The sequence below is a fragment of the Zea mays genome, chromosome 5 (assembly GCF_902167145.1).
Source record: "Zea mays cultivar B73 chromosome 5, Zm-B73-REFERENCE-NAM-5.0, whole genome shotgun sequence".
Lineage (NCBI taxonomy): Eukaryota > Viridiplantae > Streptophyta > Magnoliopsida > Poales > Poaceae > Zea > Zea mays.
Window position 1 is genome coordinate 197,498,041 of NC_050100.1, and position 16,850 is coordinate 197,514,890.

At 43.0% G+C, this 16,850-nt stretch overlaps 1 pseudogene; it reads left to right on the forward strand.

Annotated features, from left to right (window-relative positions):
- The first annotated feature begins 13,240 nt into the window (after positions 1-13,240).
- LOC103627521 (protein ESMERALDA 1-like) lies at positions 13,241-15,893 on the forward strand (annotated as a pseudogene).
- Positions 15,894-16,850: the final 957 nt, after the last annotated feature.

A 16,850-nucleotide genomic window follows, 5' to 3' on the forward strand; every position in this document is an offset into this window, starting at 1 on the left:
TATATCCAAGAGACTCAACTAAAAACACATTAGAGATAGAGTGCTCATTTGAAATTGCAATTTTACCTAACCCTTTTACCTTGCCTTGGTTCCCATCACCGAATATTATTGAATCTTGGGAATCCTTGTTTTTGACGTAGGAGGTAAACATCTTCTTCTCCCCCGTCATATGGTTTGTGCATCCGCTGTCGATAATCCAGCTTGAACCCCCGGATGCATAAACCTGCAAGGCAAATTTAGGCTTGGGACTTAGGTACCCAACTCTTGTTGGGTCCTATAAGGTTAGTCACAATTGTCTTAGGGACTCAAATGCAAGTTTTATCTCCCTTGCATTTTGCCCCTAATTTCCTAGCAATCACCTTTCTATCCTTTCTACAAATTGCAAATGAAGCATCACAAGCATGATAAATTGTAGAAGGTTCATTAACTTTCCTAGGGATATTGACAACATTTCTCCTAGGCATATGATGAACAACATTTCTTCTAAACACATTTCTACCATGCATATAGGAAGAACTAGAAGCAAACATGGCATGAGAGTCAAAAGCATTATAAGCATTACAACTCCTATCATCATAAACATTTCTAGAAAATTTTCTATCATGGTACATGAAGGCATGGTTCTTTTTAGCATTACTCGCCATAGGGGCCTTCCCTTTCTCCTTTGTGGAGATGGAAGCCTTATGGCTTGTTAAGTTCTTGGCTTCCCTCTTGAAACCAAGTCCATCCTTAATTGAGGGATGTCTATCAACCGTGTAGGCATCCCTAGCAAATTTTAGTTTATCAAACTCACTTTTGCTAGTCTTAAGTTGGGCATTAAGACTAGCAACTTCATCATTTAATTTTGCAATTGAGGCTATGTGTTCACTACAAGCATCAATATCAAAATCTTTACACCTATTGCAAATAACATCATTTTCTACACAAGATGTTGATTTACTAGCTATTTCTAACTTAGCATTCAAATCATCATTAATGCTCCTTAAGTTAGAAATTGTCTCATGGCAAGAAGATAATTCACAAGAAAGCATTTCATTTCTTTTAACTTCTAGAACATGAGATTTTTGTGCTTCTACAAATTTGTCATGTTCTTCATACAACAAATCCTCTTGTTTTTCTAAAAGCCTATTCTTATCATTCAAGGCATCAATTAATTCATTAATTTTATCTACCTTGGTTCTATCTAGGCCCTTAAATAAACATGGATAATCTATTTCATCCTCATCACTAGATTCGTCCTCACTTGAAGAAGCATAAGTAGTGTTTCGAGTACATACCTTCTTCTCCCTTGCCATAAGGCATGTGTGACGCTCGTTGGGGAAGAGGGATGACTTGTTGAAGGCGGTGGCGGCGAGTCCTTCATTGTCGGAGTCAGAAGAGGAGCAATCTGAATCCCACTCCTTGCCTAGATGCGCCTCGCCCTTTGCCTTCTTATAGTTCTTCTTCTTTTCCCTCTTGTTTCCTTGATCCTGATCACTATCATTGTCGGGACAGTTAGCAATAAAATGACCAAGCTTACCACATTTGAAGCATGAGCGCTTCCCCTTTGTCTTGGTCTTGCTTGGCTGCCCCTTGCGACCTTTTAGCGTCGTCTTGAATCTCTTGATGATAAGAGCCATCTCTTCATCATTAAGTCCGGCCGCCTCAATTTGTGCCACCTTGCTAGGTAGCGTCTCCTTGCTTCTTGTTGCCTTGAGAGCAAGAGGTTGAGGCTCATTGATTGGACCATTCAATGTGTCGTCCACGTATCTTGCTTCCTTGATCATCATCGCCCGCTTACGAACTTTCCAAGTATCTCCTCGGTCGTCATCTTGGTGTACCTAGGATTCTCACGAATATTGTTTACAAGATGAGGATCAAGGACAGTAAAGGACCTTAGCATTAGGCGGACGACGTCGTGGTCCGTCCATCGCGTGCTTCCATAGCTTCTTATCTTGTTGACAAGGGTCTTGAGCCGGTTGTATGTTTGGGTTGGCTCTTCTCCCCTTATCATAGCGAATCTCCCGAGTTCGCCCTCCACCAACTCCATCTTGGTGAGCATTGTGACGTCATTCCCCTCATGAGAGATCTTGAGGGTGTCCCAAATTTGCTTGGCGTTATCCAAGCCGCTCACTTTGTGGTATTCATCCCTGCACAGTGAAGCTAGAAGAACAGTAGTAGCTTGAGCATTTTTATGAATTTGCTCATTAATAAACATGGGACTATCCGTACTATCAAAGTGCATTCCACTTTCTACAATCTCCCATATACTAGGATGGAGAGAGAACAAGTGACTACGCATCTTGTGACTCCAAAATCCGTAGTCCTCTCCATCAAAATGAGGAGGTTTACCAAGTGGAATAGATAATAAATGAGCGTTTGTACTTTGAGGAATACGAGAGTAATCAAAAGAAAAGTTCGAATTGACCGTTTTCTTTTTCTCGTTGTCGTCGTCGTCCTTTTGGGAAGAGGAAGATTCGTCGCTGTCGTAGTAGACGATCTCCTTGATGCGCCTTGTCTTCTTCTTCTTCCCGTCTTTGTGCTTGTGGCTCGAGCCCGAGTCGGTAGGCTTGTCATCCTTCGGCTCGTTGAAGATAGACTCCTTCTCGTTGTTGTTGACCACCATCCCCTTTCCCTTAGGATTCATCTCTTCGGGCGATTAGTCCCTTCTTGAAGAGAACGGCTCTGATACCAATTGAGAGCACCTAGAGGGGGGGTGAATAGGTGATCCTGTAAAACTTGAAACTTAAGCCACAAAACTTGGTTAAGTGTTAGCACAATAATCACCAAGTAGCTAGAGAGGAGTCTCAACAAAACACAATAACCACAAAGATATCAATCACAGAGATGGCACGGTGGTTATCCCGTGGTTCGGCCAAGACCAACGCTTGCCTACTCCACGTTGTGGCGTCCCAACGGACGAGGGTTGCAATCAACCCCTCTCAAGCAGTCCAAAGACCCACTTGAATACCACGGTGTTTTGCTTGCTTTTCTTAATCCCGTTTGCGAGGAATCTCCACAACTTGGAGCCTCTCGCCCTTACACTTGAAGTTCACAAAGAAGCACGGAGTAAGGGAGGGATAAGCAACACACACAAGACTCAAAATCAGAGCAATGACACGCACACAAGTCGCAACAAGAGCTCGCAACACAACCCAATGAGTTCACAACTCAACTAGAGCTCTAGATGCTATCACAAAGAAACAAATGTGTGGAATCGAAGTCTCGGTGCTTAGGATTGCTTTGAGTATGCTTGGTGTTCTCCTCCATGCGCCTAGGGGTCCCTTTTATAGCCCCATGGCAGCTAGGAGCCGTTGAGAGCAATCTGGGAAGGCAATTCTTGCCTTCTGTCGCGTGGCGCACCGGACAGTCCGGTGCACACCGGACAGTGTCCGGTGCCCGATTTCTTTCCTTCTACGGTGAAGCCGACCGTTGGCAGCCAGAGAGCCGTTGGCGCACCGGACATGTCTGGTGCACACCGGACAGTCCGGTGCCCCCTTCTAGCCGTTGGCTCGGCCACGTGTCCCGCGCAGATCGCGCGGCCGACCGTTGGCCCGGCCGACCATTGGCTCACCGGACAGTCCGGTGCACACCGGACAGTCCGGTGAATTATAGTCGTATGTCGCCGGTGAATTCCCGAGAGCGGTCAGTTCGCCCGAGCCAGTCTGGCGCACCGGACACTGTCCGGTGCACCACCGGACAGTCCGGTGCACCACCGGACAGTCCGGTGCTCCCAGATTGAGCAGACTTTGGCTGAACAAAGCCATCTCATTTCCAATTCGATTTTTCCTGTTTCCAGCACTTAGACACAATACATTAGTCTATAAAACAATGTACTAAGTCTGAGAAACATACCTTTATCCTTGATTTGTACTTTGTCCACCATTTTACACTTAGGCACTTGTGTTGGACACTAAATCACCAAAATACTTAGAAATGGCCCAAAGGCACATTTCCCTTTCAATGGGTTATTGGATTATGAGTGATGATAACAAAATATTCTGTTTTTAATTCGGGCAGTCATGCTTTCAATTTAGTGTGCTTGTTGTTCATCAATACAAAAAGGGTCTATCCCTTAGCCTCTTGTTCAGTTAGTAGGACTTGGTCAGCATGCACATTATGTTCAGTTAGTAGGTCTCTTGTTCAGTTACAGCTCAGCATGCACATTATGTTTTCATACGACTATTTCCAAATATTTGTCAATGTACTTCAATCAATGCTTAACTTTGGTATCTGAAAGTTTGAAGATAACTAGAAGTCACTCTAACATGCTCTTGCGCACTCAGATTAAGTCATTTTTATGACTCGCATGCATTATGTTTCTGCTAGCTTGCCATGGCATTCAATAACCTTTTCATGACTGTGTGACATATAAGTAATCAACAAGCAACTTCATTCAATAATCTTTCATGACTGTGTGTGACATATAAGTAATCAACTACATACTTGTAACAGAAAAATAATGTTAATTATTTACATATACATGTGCTACATTTTATTTGCATAACAGAAATTATGTACCTACAGAGGATCCATTTATTCATGACTATATTCATCAAATAGTTTGCTAGCATCCTTTTGTGAACAACCACAACTAGCATACACTGCTCTTGCCTGATATTAGCAGTTTCATGGTGGGCACCTAATTAATTAACTAGCAAATATTGCTTGCATTGTAGTGTAAACTTTTTATATTTGTGCATATGATGTACATGGATAGCAGTACCACAAAACATTTGAGATAGTTTGAGAAAGCAAAATGGCACTATATTACTTTATTGGCATATGGTATTATGATGAGTTGAAATATTTATTATTTAGATGGTTCTTTTAACTCGTCTTCTGCTGGTGATGTTACCAAGCTGCTAAAAAACACTTTGGCTGCATTTGCGGATCTAGAGGGTGGACAGGATGGGCCCACCCTCTGATTTCGATCCTGGTAAAAGTATATAGATGATTTTGATGGGCCCACCCTCTGATTCATTTTTGTCACTAATGAATCTTTGTACAAATTATATTTTGAATGCTCAAGAAAAGAGTTCTGGAACTAAACAATGGTACAGGATATTCATCCTTATTGCACGTGTATAGTGTGAGCAGGCTGCTTCTCAGTGAATAAACGAATCTTTCAGTTGCATACTTCTCATAAACAAAAGATTATGTTCAGTAGATAAACATATGTTCCCTTTTTACCTTTTAAAGCTATATTGATTGTTGCTTGGCATTTGCTTTACTAACCATCTGAAGAAAAGAGTTCTGGAACTAAACAACGGTACAGGATATTCATCCTTATCACACGTGTATAGTGTGAGCAGGCTGCTTCTCAGTGAATAAACGAATCTTCCAGTTGCATACTTCTCAAAAACGAAAGATCATGTTCAGTAGATAAACATATGTTCCCTTTTTACCTTTTAAAGCTATATTGATTGTTGCTTGGTATTTGCTTTACTAACCATCATGAATTGAACATATAGCTCATGATGTTCCAGTTAGGGTTAAGAATTCATACAACCCTAAAGCTCCAGGCGCCCTTATTACTAGACAAAGGGACATGGATAAGGTCTGTAGTAGGTAACTTCAAATATATCCTCACATCTGCTTGACTTTCGAGGCATTGATTTTTTTCGCCCCTCTTTTTCACTACTAGGTTGTTCTAACTAGCATAGTGCTCAAGTCAAATGTCACTGTGTTGGACATTTTGAGCACTCGAATGCTTGGTCAGTATGGTTTTCTGGCAAGGGTATGTTGAACACTGAGCCATTTTTGTATTTATATTTCATTGTTCTGATCACTACATGTGTGAGCCATTTTTGAAGATCTATGTATATCTGTGGATTGTGTTGCTACCAGTGAAGTTAGTGTTTCTGTGTCACTTGATCCATTTTTGTATTTATAGGACTGATGGAATTCTTGGAGCAAAGGACCAGCGCACGGTCACCTCCAAAGCAAGACCCAGGCTGCTTCTACAAGGAGCTGTACAAAGGTATTGTTTTCTTTTTCATTTTTGTGACCATGCACTTGTCTATATTATTCTGTTTGTGCATTTGGTTGGGAATATACTATCAGTTATTGGCTCATTCAGTTATTAAAACAAAATGACATGTTTAGATAAGGGAGTATTTTTATAAATCCTGGTGGTTTGGATCCTAATCATCCATATCAAGACAGGTCCTTGAGTATCCCATGCGTCAAATCTGTATTTTCATTAACACTGATCAAATCAGCCAATAATCGTGTGCGTCAAATCTATAATTTCCATTGACACTGATCAAATCAGCCAAACCTCGTTTGTTGTGCTTCCTAGGTTGCCTAAAATTACAACTCTATTTGGTAGAATTAAAAACAAATTTGCCAGATGATACATGGATTCACTTGTTCTCATTTGTTGTTAATGGTTTGTGCCTTCGTAGTCTTCTCCAATATATTGAAGGTCCCGTAGATTGAAATACTTGCTGACTCAGATGAACAGTCCATACAATATATTTACTTATTGGAATGACAATTTCAAATGTTGATTTGTCATACAACTATGTGCAGCGGGTGCCAGATAAGCTGCAAGTAACTAAGAAGGCAGTGCTTCATGTCTTCCCTGCTGCTCGACTCTAGAAGGGGAGAAAGACAATTAAAGGAGGTTAGCCAAATTTGTACGGACTTTTTTTGGGTTCGTCTATGCAGAGGGCGCCATTGTCAGTTGTAAATATTGGCGGCATATTAGGAAACAAATTATCCCTATTTGAGTTGCACACACATTTCATGTTATTAGTGTGAATTTGTGAGATATTGAGGTTGATGATATATATGTTGTTCATTTTCATGTGATCGTTATGCACTAACAGTTATCGAATAATTTATACGCCGTCGCAACGCACGGGCACATACCTAGGGGTGGTAATGGATCACGATCCAAATGTTTCTTTACAATAAGTTAAGGCTCTTAATAAATTTTAGCTCAAAAATAAATAGGAATAGAGCGAGCCCGTTCTCAATCCAATTTGATCCTTAGATTTTGTAGTGTAAAATTTTTAGCTCATTACCACCCCTACACATAACTCAACATATGAAATCATACAAAACTGAAAAGTATTAGCTTTAGAACTATTATTATGCTTAGCTGATAGGAAACAGTCCATCTCATTCAATCACCAGTTTATGAAAGGACAATCAGTTCAGAGTAAAATAACTAGGGCAATAAATCTTCACTAGAAACTTCTCAATTACGACGTACCTTTGTTGCACTTGGTGAATCCAACAATGTTTGCAATGCTTAGACTCAAGCAAACTCCAACAACAAGAAGGTAATCAGCCTCAAGCCTGATGAGTGAAAATATACCAAGAACGATCCATGCAGCAGCCTGAAACATGAAGAGATTTGTTTTTGTTTATCTATACTACCTATTAAGACTCTAAGGGGTAGGCTGCCCCATTCCTGGTTCTGCCATTCCCATTCCATCTTGGTTTTCTGCTATTCACGTCCTCATTCCCATTCTCATCCTGGTTCTGCCCACACACCCTAGCCGTACAACGTCTGACATGTGGGGTCCCCACACCACTGGCTTGTTCTCCATTCCCATTCCCATTCCCATCCCCGTTCTGCCCACAACTCTGTCGTATAGCGGGTCCCACATTTTTGGCCGTCTGACATATGGGGTCCCACACCCTGTCGTACAACGTCTGATAGGTGGGTCCCACACCCCTGGTCTTGCATGTGGGGTCCTTGTCTTCATGCACCGCGCATTTGACCAAAAAAGCCTGCTATTTGGGGTGACAGCAATGGTCAGGTAAGAATACACAAGATGTTCCGCACAAAAACTTATAAACATGTGTCTGCACAATTCAGTGGTCGATGTGGTACTAAGTTTAGCTTGCAAATAGAAAGTGCATGCGTCCTCGAAGGCCCATCTGCTTGTTGCGGCCCATACCAAATCCTCTTGTACCACCTCCTTCCCAGCCCAGCGGTCCTGCTCTCCTGGTCTCACCCCGTGCTCTCCTGTTCCTCGTCAAGCTCGGGCATCTCGGCGCAACCGCGGACCGCCTTGCTCTCCCTTCGGCGTGCAGCACGATCCCAGTCCACGACCTCCACCTCTACCGCTTGAGGGCGCAACAATGAAGATAAATAGTGACCAGACTGACTCGAAGGCGCTCCCACGGGTGATATGGTGGTTCCCTCTCGACGACACCTCCAGGTTCTGGTCCACGGCGGCGGCGTCTGCGCGGGACGGGGCGAACGACAACAAGCGTCTCCCGACGGCGCCTCCACCTCTCTAGGTTCCCCTCTGCTCCTCGTGCCCCGCTGTAGATCTGGTCGGCACTCTCCCTCCACCGCCACCACACCTCGCGTGGCATCCTCCGCGGGCGAGGCACAGTCGGGCCCTCGCCGCTCGCCCGCTCCCCCACGGGGCGTCAAATCCGAATTGGAGGCTAGCTAAAGATTATCTCCAGTATATTGTTTTTTTTCAGCAATACCTTTTATATCTCGTCCTCTGTGCATCAAACACTCCTACCAGACATTTTTTTCCTCCAAATTTTTATCGGAGACAGTCCGTCTGAGTTCGTATAAAGCTCCTTTTCCAGTCAACTCAGTACTCATAAGAAATCGAGCAGTCAACTTTTTCAGCTCGACAATTTTCCAGTCAAAATACAGCTTGCATAATTCCTTGAGGCGCATTTTACATGTGCCAGAATTATATAAATGGTTAGCATGTAGATTATCTCGGTAGACAGGTCAGAGGCCACGGCGCATTGGATTCTCGTTTCCTATGGTTCTCGTCTGTTATTTATTTTCTCCATTGTTGTCAAAAAGAAAAACTGTGGAGAGCATCATCCATTTTTAAATGGGAGCTCACTTGATCTGAAATCCAGATTCAAGATCAACCCACTTCATGATGTCTCTGGCCAAATCCTCCGCCGGCCCAGTGTAGGAATGCGGGGTTAGCTTCGAAAGCTTCGATCGGACCTCCTCCGGTATGTCTAGACCATTAATGATTTGCTGCATGTTGTCCTTGGTGACAGCTTGGCCTCTCGTCAGTTCCTTCAGCTTCTCATAAGGTTCAGGTATCCCATATATACGCATCACCTACAAAGAGTGATAGCAGTAACATGATACATGCCCTGACAGCAACCGAAACAGAATTCAAGGGGAAATGGACAGAAGGAAACAGATGCCTTACTGTCTGTATTGGCTCAGCAAGGACCTCCCAAGTTTGCTCCAGGTCTTCAGCTAAACGTGATTCATTCACCTGTAAAGGCACCAATTCAGCATAGTAGTTCTAGCCTGATCATAATTACATACAATGCATGTTTCAGGTCAATAGTAAAGAAGAGCAAACGTCTGATATTCCCATGCAATTGTCCAAGAATGCAAGTATGTGCTGTCGAGCATTGAGAAGTATCTATATCATCCTATTTTAGACAACATGACTAGGTGTGTGAAACAGATTAAATGTTTCTTCCATTTCTACCTTCATGATTCAGTATTGTGCATATTGTCCTCCATATGTTCCAAATTACATGTTGTTTTAGCTTTTCTAGATACATAATTTTCTTATACACCTAGCTACATACATAGCAAAAGTTAAAACGATTTGTAGGCACCATGTAGTCCTTTCATTTGGTCGGTTTGTTTTGCTATAAATCTGTCGTTATTTTTTCTAACCGCGTGCACCATGTGTTGGAAGGTGATGTGGTGGCATGCTCTGCTGGTGCAAATTTCACTCCACATAATTATTGTCGCTCCTGATGAGGTATGGATCTATATGTTATCTATGGTGTGTACAACTGTTGTTTACACTTATTCTCATTTGGTGATTTCTGGTTCAGAGTATTTCTGTGTCCTGGCCTAACAGTCGTTATATGTACCTTCATCGTCTATGTTACCTGAAATGTCATTTTTATGGACCTTCAGTTAAACAAGTCTTCTTTAAAACAAAAAATATTGTCATCACCGAGATTTTTATTTTTGTTCACATATTTCATTTCATATAATCACTCACAAGCGATGTGAAGAGCACAAAAAATATAGACTGCACACTCAGCTTTATATGATTATATTTTAATTTTTCATGCTAAAAATGGGTAATAAACACCTGTAGTTATGTGTTCTCTTCATGGTTTGTGAATCTTACTTAGTATTTTTCCAAAAATGGAAATACCAAGAGATGTCAGTATTTCCCTTGTTTAATCTCTACTACTATATAAGCATGTAGTGTAGGCGTCCACACCCGTGCACCATGGTTCTGCCCCCGCACCCGCGACCGTCAATCACGCAAGCTATGCCTCGCCCGACCGCCAAATCCGCAGCGCTCCCACCCCCGTCCGCCCTAGATCTGGATCCTGCCCCCATCATCGGCGCGTCCTCCCCTACCCGCCCGAGACTCGGATCCCGCCGCTCCCCCGTCTCTCCTCACCTTCCTTCCCTCCCCCTCCTTGCTCGGTGCTCGCACACGCTGGCGCGACTTGCCCCCACGCTGTGCTCCCACCACCACTCGTTGATCGCCTCACGCACACGCACCAACCCACCGGCCGACGAGGGGCAACCGCCGCAAACAAATCCACACGCCCGCCGCCGCCGTGTAGGACTCGACCCCGACGACGACGAGGGCACGACAGCACTCCTGACACTTGAACCGCGGTAGAGAAGGATACACGGACGAAAGATCTGCGGCGCGCGGGCTGCTGCCAGCGGATCGTCGGCGGCGGCGGGCGGCGAGAGGTGGGGGAGACGGAGTGATTTGCTTTTACATGTGTTTTAGTTATAGCCCGCTACTACATTTGTCTGATGATGCTCAGACCAGATTGGGAGTAATTTTGCTTGATCATGTGCATATATAATGCATGATTGGAGTTGGTGCAAATGTATATCTTCAGTCAGCTTGTACTGCTTGCTCACAGACTTCCTTCTTGTCCTTATTCACAGCTGTCAAAGTGCCATAATTCCTAAATATGCCATTTCTTAATATATTGATTGTTCTATCTCTATCTTTTATTTTCTCTTTCAAGGACTGAAGTAATACGTTAAGTGGATCTGTTCCACGTGCTTCTGATAACCTATCCAATCTTACATCATTACAAGTGTTATTATTTGGGAAAATCCATCTAATTGTTCAATCACCATCTCGTGTGTTCAATCATCAAAAGGAAATAGGATTATCAATTTTGAGTTGTGCAAGTTGATATGTTAGGCATATTTCATTCCCGATGTGATGCCAATCATCTGTACTCTTTAGTTTTTATCGGTTGTCGCTTATGTTTTAGTGACCTTGCTTGTTTGGAAAAAATATTATCATTCGAGAATGCTACCAGCGTGTAGGATCTGATGTTCCTATTGCGACACATATTTTCTAGGTTCTCTAGGCGTGCTGTTTTTTGTGTACAAAAATTGGAATGCTAAACTTATATTTTGTTAGTAGAATGATGATGGGTTGTTGACATAGGGAACCACATTATGGTTTTGTACAAAAAGATATTTTGTAATTTCCTCCATTGATAGTTCTTAAATATTAGAGCTAAAATTCAAATTTAATGTATCTCTACTACTGTATTAAGAACGGAACGTCAGCGTCCACACCTAGCGTGCCCCCGCCTCCGCCCGCGCCGCCAGGCCCCGCAACCGTTGTGATTCCCTTCCCCCTCCCGCGCCGCGTCCGCGACTACCGTCGCCCCCACCCAACAGTCGTCGTCCAGCCCCCTCCCCGTCCTCCATCCGCGACCTCCGCATCTCCAAGAAATGGACCGCTACAGGCCACCGCTCGCGATGGGGTGCTCGATACCGTGAACTCCAACTTGCAGAACAGGCACCGCCACCAGGGGCCCTTCACGGAGGCGGCACCGCTCCGTGGACGACCTTGCCGCCGCCGGGCTCGCCACCCGCGTGCACGACGACGTGGAGCTTGCTTGTGACCACCTGCACGCTGTCGAGGTCCTGCTGGTTCTGGACGAGGCCAGCGACGGCTCGAGCCAGGAGCTCCCCGCCTCTCACGCCGCCACCGCCGGAGGAAGAGGTGGAGATGCGGGGCGCTGGCGCCGGTACGTCGCTGCCCCATGCGTCGTTGTTATCCCTATAGATTGGGTAAGGAATCCCCTTCTGAGGGTTGTTCATGTTTCTCTTCCTGTTGTGATTCATCCATTCTTCCTGTTTTACTCATATTATCATCTTTGATATTTCAGCAGTTAATACAATTATATTACAAAATGCTGCAGACAAAGAACTGAAGAATTTGTTGTTAGAGCATATAAAGGCGGCAAAAAGAAGGCTGCTCACAAATCAACTTCCCCCATCTTCCAGCGTTATCTTTATGTGAAAGAGAACCTGTTGTCTATAAGGTTTCTTTCTTAATATTTTATTTTATATCACGTATCTAACTTTCTTGCAGTTTTCAGTAATGTTCCTTAACTAATTTTATTTCTCTTAGCACTTGTGGCATATAGGATACCTGTTTTACCGTGCTTGATTTATTACGAGATTAGTAAACTTAAGTTAGGAGAAGATCCCTCGATCATTTAACATAGTCGGGTGCCTAGGACCTAAGCCAAACCTGACATGGCTGAAAGGGTTTAAGAATTAAGAGTTCAGTTGGATTCGTCCAAGTTCAAATTACTATAATATTTGAGTTCATTAAAAACAATTGCACTTAAGCCTTAATGCTGCTAAATAACTATATGTCAAGATCGTTTCTGTTCATCTGACATGCTAAAGTATTAATGTAATGAACTAAGCAGTTTTGTAAGAAGCAACATCTACTTTTGCTGTTTTGCAATGACTGTATGGTGACTACTAACATATTCAGAACTTGAGCTCCATTCTGCTGGACTTTATATCATCTGAAATCTTCCTTTATGGCCATAAAGCTCCCTACATCTCATTACATATAACATATTCCTTAAGGTCAACACAATAGAAACTACACAGCAAATTAAAGTCCAGATGCCTCTTTTGCAGATAAAGCTATGCAGTTGTTTCAAGTTTGAATTTAAACCACATCTTCATCTGTGCACATTCATCTTCTGCCTTTGGAAGTTTGCCCCAGTTGACATACTATTGCTCACTGTTTTTTTGCAGACAACCAGAAATTTGCCATGACCTCGTTCCTGACCAAGAAAAACTGTCAAGCACAAGTTAGATTTTGCTTTGTTGCTATTTATGTTTCTATATTTTCTTGTCTGAGATGCACGTGGTATTTATAGTTATGTGCAAAACATAAGGACATAGACCTTCTCCCCACTTAAAAAAACAGCTTATAACTTGACATGATTTTTGACTCAGAATCACAGTTGATATATTGGGATTCCAAGGTATCAGAGGCTGATATGGATGCAATGTGGAAACATCCTGATGTGTATAAGGAGTGGATAAAATCTGGTGAGAGACGTGGAAATGTACGATTCTCCCATGATGCAAAGAACATGCCTTACCTTTCTCGCGTCGAGGTGAAGGTAAATAGGATTATAAATATTTGCAATAACTTATCTGCTTATGTCTAAAATCTTGAGTAATATATGTTCTTGTATAAATAGCATATGTTTTTGCATAGAGTTACAGCCTTGTGCTTGTACATACATTCCCCCCAATTTCTTTTGATTACACTGTTAACTAGGCAGTCAGTCAGATACTCAGATTCCACCTAGCACCAGCACATCCTTTTGAAATAAAGGTAACCTGGATAGTTGGGATATCACGAGAGCCGTAGTCAACTACAAAACGCTGTTGCTTCACTTATGAGTTATTTTTGCTACCATATCGCTAAGCTGAGTTTCTTCTTTTCATCATAATATAGTTCTCCCGTTAAGGGGCATATTAGTTTTCTTCTAAGTTCTGTAGAATTGGTCGTAAAGATTAGCATATTTCTCATTATTATGCTGGCTGAAGACAATTTTTAATTTTAGTTGTGACTGTTTTGGCCCCAAAACCGATTAAGTTGTTGATGAACATTTCAATACTGTACTCCTGAACTGTTATGATGCAATTGGCATAATGCTTATGATCAGAATAATTCATCAGCACCAGGTGAACTTTGATTTACCTTATAATATGATGGAGCACCTTGCGATTTCGACATTTATCTCTACTACTACTTAAGAAGTTATTATAGGCGTCCACAAAAGGTTTTGGTGCACGGTTCTGCTCAGGATCCCCATACGCGATACAATGCAAGTTTGCCGAGGCCGCCATCAACGCCATCCTCCCGCAATCCCCGCCGACTGCCTTGCCTGCCCCTTCCATCCTCCTCCCCACCCATCCGCCGACTGCCTTGCCTGCCCCTTCCATCCTCCTCCCCACCCCTCCTTCCATCCTCGCCCGCGCGCTCCGCACGCGTTCCATCCATGCTAGCCTACAGCAACAGATGAAATTAAAAGACTTTCATGATTGGTAACATCATCAGCTAAGTAAATCTTCAAAATTTTACATATTTTCCACTGAATAATATTACTGCTACATCTTTTGGAGGTGGTTCTGACAACCCTCACTTGCCACACAACCATGAAATGGATCAAGTTGTGTACACTGGAACATTTGATAACGATACAGTTAGTTTCAAAGTTTTTGGTCAACTCAATGCTTATAACGTTTGGGAACCAGGGATCCACCATTATGTATTTGACTCTTGTGGTGTAATATGCTGTCAGTGTGCTGAAGCAAGTGTGCATCTGTTATTATTATCTTGCAGGATATGATTGCCTTCTCATGTTGTGTATATGATGGTGGTGATGAGGAGAAGGAAATGGATGCAGCCAGAGAAATAGGTTGGAGAAGGAAATTTACTAAGAGAGGACGTGTAATAAGACCAGGAATTATTAGAATGAATGGAAAATGTCCTCTTACACCTTTGGAGGTATGTCAGGATCTAAAAGCAGAAGGTAGAACAACTGCTGTTATTACCATTTCAGAAATTTGCACTCAAGCACATTTTGAGGGTTCATGATGTACTCATTTTTATTTTTATTCAGTATAAAACAAATGATTTAGGATCATGGCATAATTTGTCTTGAGATGCTTATCTCGTGATCTTTAGGTTGGGTTAATGCTTCGTGGAATGGGTTTCAGCAATAAGACTGCAATCTTTTTGGCATCGGGAAAGATTTACAAAGCAGAGAAGAACGTGACTTCTCTTCTTGAAATGTTTCCTCTCCTATAGACAAAAGAGACACTGGCATCAGAAGAGGAACTTGCTCCATTCAAGGTAGGAACTGCAGGAATTTTTTGTTCTGTACTTCCATATGTTGATTGTTCTGAAATGACTCAGCATTGCCAGAATTTCTCCTCAAGGATGGCTGCTGTTGACTATAGTATTTGTGCCCAAAGTGAAGTTTTTGTGACCACACAAGGTGGAAATTTCCCGCATTTTCTTATGGGTCACAGGAGATACTTGTATGGTGGGCATTCAAAAACAATTAAACCAGACAAAAGAAGGCTTGCTGTACTCTTCAATAATCCACGTATAGGGTATGATAACACTACTTGTCCATCGAGTTTTAAGCACTTGACCATCTTATTTGTTAAAATAACAATTTTTATTCATCCGCAGGTGGACGGCATTGAAGCGACACTTGCTTAATATGAGAGCACACAGTGATGTCAAGGGGATCGAAATGAAAAGACCAAACGAATCTATATATACCTTCCCGTGTCCTGACTGCATGTGCCGCTTGAACAGAACAGAACACTCGAAATCCAAACAGAGTAGATAGTATATTTCGTATGTTGACCAAATGGCTAAAACCATCCAATATTTTCATAGACTGAAAATGCAGAGAAAGCAACAAAGGTGTATCAATACAGCCGTACAAGCTTAGTATCAGATGGTTTTTAATTTGTATAGCAAAGCACGGGCATATACCTATATATCTTTTAATGTATGTAAATATTCTTAACCTTTAAAAGATACTAACAAGCAGGTATAACGATAATTAATGTTTCTACATTTTAATATATTTTATCATTATATGTTGATTCCGTAGCAACGCACGGGCATACACCTAGTTACATTAAATACCTGATGGTTCAGTAGCGTTTTAATAATGTTGTGCTTAGAACTGAGATGTGTTGAAGCTGTGCTTAGAACCGAGATGCTTTTACTGTGTTTCCCCTGCAAACCCTGTTTTGTGCTAAATGTCATGTACTCCGTAATAAAAATGGAATGCATGAATTCTCGTGAATGGTTATGTATCTCTGGGTTGGTGCTTGAGATCTTTGAGAAATAAGGCTGCCTCCAGCAAGGGCCTGTATATGGTTCTGAATTCTAAATATAGAGGACTGTCAGGTCCCCTAGGCTCCAGCAAGGGACTCTATAGCGTCCTCTAAATTTTAGAGGATGTGGCAGGCACTCTAAATGTGGAGGCGTCCGAGAGTGCGCTATTCGCGCTACTCCTCCACTAGCCGCTGCGAGGAAACTTCCGCCTCCTCCTACCCCGCGCTGGCGACTGCATCTTCCGGGGCCGAGCCCTCGATCCGGCGTGCTTCGCCGCCGGCATCGAGGCAGGAGGGCGAGAAGCGGGCGTGCGGAGGTGGGTCTACCGGCGTAGAGCTCGCACCCCTTCGAACCGAGGCCGCGCGAGCCACCGCAACCCAAGATCCAAGCCAGTTTCCCCCTGCTTGTCGCCGGAGAGTCGCCATCGGCAAAAGGCTTCGTCGTCCGCCGACTTCGTCCAAGGCAGCCGACAAAAGGAAGAGAAGCTCGTCGCCGCCGTCGTCTTCCTCTTCGATTCGGTCCACCGAGGTAGATCCGCGAAGGGCGAGGTATGAACTACACAAATCCTTTTTGTTTAGTACTGATTCATTACCGTATTGTATTGTTTGTATTTGGGGGCATGGATTAGGGTTTGTGGGATGTTTAGGGTTTAGGATCTGGAGCATTGTAAATAATGCGCTTCAAATTAAT